General features: G+C 41.6%; 1 pseudogene; it reads right to left on the bottom strand.

Annotated features, from left to right (window-relative positions):
• Nucleotides 1–206: 206 nt before the first annotated feature.
• On the bottom strand, nucleotides 207–1,706 carry LOC149175731 (benzyl alcohol O-benzoyltransferase-like; annotated as a pseudogene).
• Between the last annotated feature and the right edge of the window lie 7,557 nt (nucleotides 1,707–9,263).

Raw genomic sequence — 9,263 nt, forward strand, 5'->3', positions numbered from 1 at the left:
GGAGTCATAGCTGCCCGGGCTAAAATAAAATCTCTGTACCTATACTGCATGAAAAGGGGTTGGTGTTTTCAACTCCATAAACTCTTTTGCATTCCATTTGTGTATAACTCCATAAACTCATGAAATATACCAGAAAAGTGATTCACTGGATTTTTACACGATCTGTCTTCTGTTCTTGTGTGAACAATATACGCTTCGTGCCTATTCTAGTTTATGGTGTTATACACAATTTCTTCAAAATTTTCCATTGCAACGGAGGGCAGACAAACAGGAATTGCAATTCCTTGGAAGCCTTTGATTAAAGGAACGGAGAAAAACGACGTTGCAGGTATTGCACGTAACGAAAAACCTGCATACACGGCTTCCCCCCATCCGAAATCCGCCTTCTGGTATCCAACTCTGGAAAGATCCGTAAGAATATAAGAACCCCGTATCCAACTCTGGAAAGATCCGTAAGAATATGCAGGAAATCGATCACAGATCGCATGTACTCTTCCTCTAACCTTCTCTTTCCTTCTCTTACTAACTTCGCAGCGAAAGACAGCGGCTGGTCAGTTAGATTCCGGGCTTTTGTATTAGAGCAGCCGAAAAATATTGCATTTCCATAGTAACCGTCGGCGAGATGCGGTCGAAATCGAGAACGGCAGTTCACAGCAAACAACAATCTCGAGTCTTGATCGGCTGGGAGATTCAGAGCCTTTGTTTGCGATCGCCACAAGCAGGCAGATAACGCTTCGAATGTCGTGCATTTGCCGCTGCCTTCTATCTTTCGTTTTAAAGCCTCAATTCCTTTTGAACCAAAGAAAAAACATCTCACGCTCATTTCCTCCGTGGACGCAATTATTTCCTCAATATCATCTTGCGTCATCGCCTCGTCATATTCATCGTGGCGGAATTTCACTATAGGTTTCGCTCTGGGTCGGAGGATTTCTCTGTTCCAAACCGGCGCAACAGCGGGGCTCGCGGCCCCTCTCGCCATTTCAGCCATAGCATTAACGAATTGGGCGATACCAACACCATCACTCATGCAGTGATTGGAGCGCAAACCCAATACGAACCCTCCACATCTGAGACGCGTTACCTGGAAATTCATAAGGTAACAAAAATTCTATGAAATTCGTAAGGTGCCTAAACCACCTATTAGATGATGGACTCTGCAAATTATCATCTTATTTGTGAATATTACAAACCTGAATCAGCAGCAGTGATGTGTCTGTGATGTTTTCCGATCCCAGAACATTAGTGATAAATTCATCTCCATGAGGAATAGGCGGATACAGATCTCCAAAGTCTTCTAATGAAATATCGGCGTCAGCTTCTACGAAAAGAATCCCTTCACCAGTGCAGTCCACAGTGAGTTTACCGTTATCTGCTTCTCTTAATCTTCCGGCAAAAGGATAGTAATGCACCAGAACCTTTGCCAGAGCCTCCTTGATAATTCTGACTGGATCCTCTACATTCTTCCTGGATGGGTCGTTTCTATAGAATATAACTTTTGGCATTTGATACCTTAATCCCAATTGATCGTCTACGTTGGAAAGATAGAGGGATTGGCGTGGTGTAGGGCGATGTGGGGCGACCATCACAGGTGGGTGTCTGGTGATCTTGAAATTGGGAACAGTTCTGGGATCGGCAGACATGCCCGAAGAAGAAGAAGCCAAACGCGTTGCGGCCCGTTTCGGAGCTGCCCATCTGAGAATGGCCATGGAAGTGCACTAGCAGAATGGTTTATACGCAGGGATGATAATAAACTCTCAAAACGATGCGCACTGCTGTGCAGAATGGTCATTTTGCTTGGGCGTTAACTGTAATATACAAAATAATTGTGCATTAATTTTGACACCACTGCTGTCGTGTATTGTAGTAGCATGCATTCTGGAGTCTGGACCAGATTCTAGAAGCAGACACGTTAATTTTGACTCTACTGCTGTCCTGCATTCAAAACCTAGGTATTGAACGAACTCTCGGGAGCAGGGCCGTAGCATCGAGTATTTTTATTATTCGTGGATTTTCGGGGGATTTTTATTGTGGATTTCCCCTACGTTATAAAATCACCTATTGATAATTGCCTTGGTAGTTTAAAATGGGGAGGTGGGAGATTTTATGGTATAATTTTATATGAAAAAATAATAACATGATATTTATAGTAATAGTATTGATAAAATAAATTTTCAATATTTATCAGTTTCATTTTAATTTTACAACTATTTTATATAAAAATAAAAATAAATTTTATTTTACATGTAAAAATAATTTTTTTTTTCAAATTTCATAAACAATTGTTTTTTTACTATGAAATTTATATGATAAGGTAGTAAAAATAATAATCTTATTAAGAAATAAAATAATTGAAAATAAATAATTAGAAGAGGAATAATTTCTTAATTACTTAATATGAAGTTTAGGGTAAAGGATATGTAAAATTTATTGTGTGTTCATTTGATATCTCTTGGATATGTGTAATTCATATAGATTTATGTGAACTTAGAATTGATCATAGTGTTAAGAGGGATAGAATTTGAATTGTAATCGAAAAAGGTTTGTATTTTAAGAGATTCAATCTATCACTTATGAGGGATGAAATTTCTAGAGGTGTAATTCTTACTCTAAAATTTCACTCTAAAAAAATTGCACCTCAATAGATTTGATCTTTCATGGTGTTTAATGAATCTAGGGTTAAAGTACATCCATGTTGATGTATATTATGTTTATTATTTAAAAAAAATGATTTATAAGAAATTTAAGAAAATTTGAAATTAATTAATTATTTTAATATTTATTTTTAAAAATATGATTTTCTAAATTTATATTATTATAAATATTGAAATTGAAATTTAATGTGAATGAAATGTTTTTCATATATTTCTTTTAAGTTTAAATTTTAGAATATTTGGACTTTTTTTAACATTCATCAAATTTTGAAACTTTTTATATAATGGTTAGTTATGTTGTAATTATTCATTATTAAAATTGTATTTTTGAATATAGAAATAAATTTAGTACCTTCAAATATTTATATTACCCTAAAATCAGTGTAAATTCATTATAACTTCGGATCTACCAAGCCTTACTAATCCTCTAGAGGGATCAAATCTCTTGAGATGCAAACCTCTAGATTCATCATAACTTTGGATCTACCATGCCCTACTAATCCCCTAGAGGGATCAAATCTCTTGAGATGCAAACCTCTTTGAGAGTGAAAGATATTTGATTCCTCTCGACTCTTGGTAGATCCGGAGTTAAGATGGATCTAAACTGCTATAATATATATGTACTTGACATTAAAACACTTTATTTGTAATTCACTCTCTCCATATTAAAATGTTAAAACGTGCCCCCCAAATTTTTTCCTATATACATACATTTAATTATTTTTATTATTAATATTTTCTAAAATATTAGATATCAAATCCATATTAAACATGGAAGGAATTACAAATACCTCTTTTATATTGAATTAAAAACCATTGATTAATGGAATAATAGTTTTCTCAAATTTTCTCTCTAAATAAGTTTCATGTTAAAATACTTTATAATCTATGTTAAATTTTTCTTTGTTGATATTTTTAAAATTTTATATATCAATTCAATATTAAAATTGAAATAAATTACACATCTCCCTAAAATTATAGTCGAAGGGATCTTATATAGTTGGTGATTGGGTGCTCCTTAAGGCACTCCTTAATGTGAAGTCACCATTAAATTCCTGAATAGACCAAGGTGATATATTGGACATTTTGATGATGTAGTCCTCCTAAACTTACAAAAAAATGGTGAGAATATGATATGAAATGACCATATACTAAAAACTGATGTAGAATGGATTAGCCATTAAGTAGTTGAATGTTAATTGAAAGCACAGAAATCGAGCAAAATTGCTTGAATTGATCATTTTACGACAGCTAATAAACCATAACTAAGATGAAAAACAGAAGTCAAAACAATGAAAACACAGTTATACCAGACAGCAAGATGATTACGGAGTTCGTCCTTGATGGACTACGTCTTCGGGTCTACTTTCAAGATGGGCGATCGTTTTATTAGGAATGATAAGGAAGAAGTCGATTACACAGTGAATTAGACAGTCTAAACATGCACAGAGGAAATTTTGACTTCTGTCATCAGATGACTCTCTGAACCAGCTTTCCAATGCCACTTACGGTTTCTAATTTCGACTCTGAATGCTCCCGAAATATTGAAAACAAAATCTCCTCTATCCCTCCAGAACCTGCATACAAAAGCTGAAATCTACTCCAATCTCCTCCATGGGAAAAACTACCTCTTATAGGCCTGTAAGTACATCAAAACCTCCTCAGGGTCAATTAGGCATGAATGTGCTAACTTCTAGGTTACAAATACCTCGGCCTTGTCAGGAAATGACACCTAGACATTAGGTAACAAGGTCATTTAATTAATTTTTATGAAAAAACTAACAATAAACCCAAAAATGATTCATCAATACAACAACCGCAAAGGAAACGCTCTGGGCAGCCGTAGCGATTAGGGTTTCTGCGAAAGCATCAACGGAGCAGACAGTACAGCTCTGGCCCTGCTCACAAACCAGATCACATCCACTGGCGCGTAGCAGAACGGCAGAGCATTAGAGCGGCTCTATGGAAAACACTCGGGGGGGGGGGGGGGGGGGGGGCGTCAGAGCCCTCCCCAATGCAGCATGATCCGGAGCAGGCGTTCCTATTTGGATCGGTTGACAGGGAGATCTTGAACAATGGGAACAGGCAGCAGCAAGGAAACCAGAAGACAGGAGGACGAAAGGACCCAGCCAGCGGCACTCAAGACAGAGGGAAAAATCAGGAGGAAACACCGAAAGTATCCTCAACAACATGCAAGCCAATAGCCACAGAAAGGCCACGAATAGCACTGCCTAGAGACAAGATAGATGCTCGAATCGAGTTCATGAGGGATCACGCCATTATTGGGAAGTTTATAGGGTTCTGGCCCACGGAAAGAGCCTTATACAGATGGATCACAGCGAAATGGAAGCCAAAAGGAGACGTCACCTTGCAGCTAGGGCCAAAGGGCTTCTTCACAGTTATTTTCCACTATATTGAGGACAAACTCAGGGTACTGGGAACAGGGCCACACTTCTTCAACGCTGTGGGCTTGTATATGAGAGATTGGATACCGAGATTCAATCCGGATAAGGAAGATCTCACATGGGCGCCAGTGTGGATCAGAATGTATGGTCTTCCAAATGAATACTGGGAGGAGGACGTACTCAAGAAAATAGGAAATGGGCTAGGGGAGTACATCAGGACTGCAGAAGAGACCAAGTTGCGCAGATTCATTTCCTACGCTCGCATCTGCGTCTTCATGCGACTGAATGAAGCATTACCAGAATCGGTAAGTCTCTCCCACCGTGACGAAGAGTGGACTCAACCCTTGGACTATGAGCATGTACCCTTCTGGTGCAGAAGATGCCATGCTCTTGGGCATATTTTCCGTGACTGTCCCCTGAACACCAAAGCCACCTCACATGATCCTTTAGTTTCTGCATCCCAAGATGGCTTCACCAAAGCCCCAAGCCGTAGACGTGCACATAAGAAACCTTCCAATGGGCTCAAGACCCAGCAAAACATCACTTTTGGCCAAGCTTCTAAGAATAGTTTCGAAATCCTGGCTCAATCCTCTGATGATCTTCCCCCTATCTCTGAGTCTAACCCTTCCCATCCCTCATCCTCCGCGCCCCCCCCCCCCCTCCCCCAGCTTCCTCCCCCAAACGCCACACCCCCATAATCTTCCATGATATCCCCTCAGGAGATAGGAAAGAACCGACAGAGAAAGAAAAGGATATGGAAATTGATGGAAAGCTAGACCCTCCCTCTAGCTTAGGGATAAATGGGGCAGAAGGCAATCAGGTGCAACAGATGGAAGAAGAACCAGAAAGCATAGACCTGCATGGCCTAGACATTCTGGAACTGGAACTAGCATGCAAAACGAAAGCATATGATAGCATATCTGAAACCCAACTCAACAAGCTGGAGGTGGTTATCTCGAGAGCTTACCAGCAGCAGCAACTAGGGATTCAACCAGGAAGCCAGTGGGATGGAAGCCACCCCCCAAAAGAAACCAAAAAGAGAGGACGAAGAACAGATCTACAGAGAACGATCGAGATTGGGAAACTCCTGGTAGACTCAGGCAGGTATGCGAAATTGACAAAGTACTATAAATCCTCTGCCAATAGTTGAACCATGAAGCTGGTATCATGGAACTTAAGAGGGCTCAACAGCCCAAGGAAACTTAGAATGTTAAAAAGCATGATTAAAATGGAAAAGCCGCAAATATGCTTACTCCAGGAAACCAAATGTAATGGATCTACATTAGGTAGCATTCTCACAAAAGCTTGGCCAGGTTGTCGTTCAGTAGCAGTCGATGCATCTGGAGCGTCAGGGGGGTTGGCCATTGCATGGAACACTCAAGCGTTGAATCTCACAGATTTCCACGCTTCTCATCACCTAATCCAGGAAGCCTTCCACATTTTGGGTACGGACGTCCATGGAAATCTCTCAAATGTTTATTTCCCGCAGGACACAGGGAGCAAAATAGCGCTTCTAGACACCATAGAGGCATTGAACAATAACAGGAGGCACCCACTCTGGATCATCGGAGGGGATTTTAACATGATCACCAAGTTAGAGGAGAAGATTGGGGGGAGATACAGAATGGAACAAGAAGACAACCATTTCAAGGACTTCATTCAAAACGCCTCCCTCGTAGACTTGCCTTTTTGCAACGGAACCTTCACATGGAGCAATCGCAGAGCGGGAAAACACCAAATCGCATCCAAACTAGACCGCTTCCTCATCTCAGATAATGCGATCCACCTTGGAGGTGACATCACAGCTACAATTCTTCCGCATACCGGCTCAGACCATTGGCCGATAGTCCTCCAATGGCAACGACCTGGCGATCAGACTCGAAGACCCTTCCGCTTCGAAGGATTCTGGCTCACGCACCCTGAGTTCAAAGACTTTGTCAAAACCACATGGACATCTTTTATTCCCCCAGACGGGTCAAAGATGTATCAATTCCAACAGAAGCTCTGGTTCCTTAAAAACCACCTAAAACGCTGGAACAGAGAAACCTTTGGAGATATTTTCAAAGCGAAGCAAGATCTCAATCGGGAACTGATGGATCTCCAACAAAGAATATCCACAGAGGGACACACTGAAGGGACCTTGGAACAGGAACGACGCATCCACAGATAGATCGAGGAAAGGTAGAAGCAGGAGGAAGTCTACTGGAAGCAAAAAACCAGAATAAGATGGTTGAAGGAGGGAGAACGCAACACCAAATTCTTCCACAGAACCACCATTCAAAGAAGAATGCACAATAGCATTCCGTTTATCCAAAAGCAAGGAGGGGTGAAAGTAGAAACGCATGAGGAAATCGAGGAAGAATTTCGCAATCACTTCAACCAGATCCTTCAAGAGCCGGTGGGAGACAAACGTCAGGCAATTGAAAGAATCACCAACAATGTGCCAAGGATCATTACGGAGGAACACAATGAGCTTCTCCTCCGACCGATTCAGCCTCAAGAGGTGGATGAGGCAATGTCCCAGCTCAAGGAAGGAAAAGCCCCCGGACCGGATGGATTTACCACCACGTTCTTTCACACCTTCTGGGAGTTGATAAAACAGGAAGTCTGGCAAATCGTTGAAGAATCGAGAGCTCTCCACTGGCTGCTGCCATCTCTCAATACCACCTTCATTTCCCTTATCCCCAAAGAGGAGGACTCAATTACTCCCGACAAATTCAGGCCGATTGCACTTTGTAATGTCATTTACAAAGTCATATCTAAAGTGGTGGCTAACCGGCTGAAGCCACTGCTCCCGTTGCTCATATCTCCGGAACAGTCGGGTTACGTGGAAGGAAGACAGATCATGGATGGTATTCTCCTCACGCAAGAGATTATACACTCCCTCAAACAATCAAAACAGGCAGGTATGCTTCTTAAGCTAGATCTTTCTAAGGCTTTTGATAAACTCAGCTGGACTTTCATTCAGCAAATGCTTAAGGCTTTTGGTTTTAGCACTATGTGGATTCGCTGGATCATGAACTTAATTAATTCCACTCAATTCTCCATCCTGGTGAATGGGATCCCTTCCCGACCCTTCAAGCCATCAAGAGGAATTAGGCAAGGGGATCCCCTATCCCCCTTCCTCTTTGTTCTAATGGCAGAAGGGCTTGGCCGTCACATTAAGCAAGCTCTCCAATCCGGCCTCCTCAAAGGTCTTTCTGTTCACAACACCCCTGCCACTTCTCATCAGCAGTTTGTTGATGATACCATGCTGTTTGGATATCCCTCAGTCCAGGAAGCCGCATGCCTCAAATCCCTGCTCAATGACTTTGCTGAAGCGTCTGGCACTGATGTTAACTGTACCAAATCGCAGATATTTTTCTTTCACACGCCTCCTCCTGTTAAATCGGCTGTTAACCGAATCCTTGGCTTTCCCACGGCCTCCCTTCCCTCTAAATACCTAGGAGCCCCCCTCACTGCCTCTGCTATAAAGCACTCCTCTTGGAGTACACTCATTGAGAAGCTTGAGTCTCGTCTCAACCTTTGGACGCACAAATCTCTCAACCTGGCCAGCCGGGTTGTGCTCATTAAGTCAGTTCTTCAGGCAATACCCCTGTACCTTTTCTCAATCCTTGCTGCACCCAAATGGGTCTTAAAACGTATCAGGAATATTCAGCGCAGCTTTCTATGGGGCGGTTCGGCAACTAACCGCAAATGGGCGTTAGTCAAATGGCCCACAGTTTGTCAACCAAAAGATAGAGGAGGTATTGGTCTGAGAGATCTGGAACATAGTAATTCAATCATGAGTGCCAAAATATGGTGGCAATGGATTAATAATCCAAAAAAACCCTGGGCAAAAATTTGGACAACTAAATATGCTAATAATCGACCTCAGGAGGAGCTCATCCGGTTCACACCCACGGAAAAAGGATCGCTAATTTGGAATGCGGCCAATCAGCACTTCCAGCTAATACAGCAGCACAGTTTTTGGGAGGTCAGGGATGGAAAAACGGCTAGATTTTGGACAGATGCATGGAATCAGCTGCCAAAGCTTACCCACATTCTTCATTCTCCTTTGGATCTTGTAAGGCTGGAGCAGCAGCAAGAAAAGATCCATCACTTCTGGATGCAGGAAACGGAGCACGGATTCAGGAAATGGAAACAGGGTAATCAGTTAATCAACTTCACAAACCTACAGGACATAGGGGAATTGGAGAAGGAGCTT

Source organism: Pinus tabuliformis, chromosome 4_1 (assembly GCF_031772625.1).
Source record: "Pinus tabuliformis cultivar Carrire ecotype Pingquan chromosome 4_1, CPIR1, whole genome shotgun sequence".
NCBI lineage: Eukaryota > Viridiplantae > Streptophyta > Pinopsida > Pinales > Pinaceae > Pinus > Pinus tabuliformis.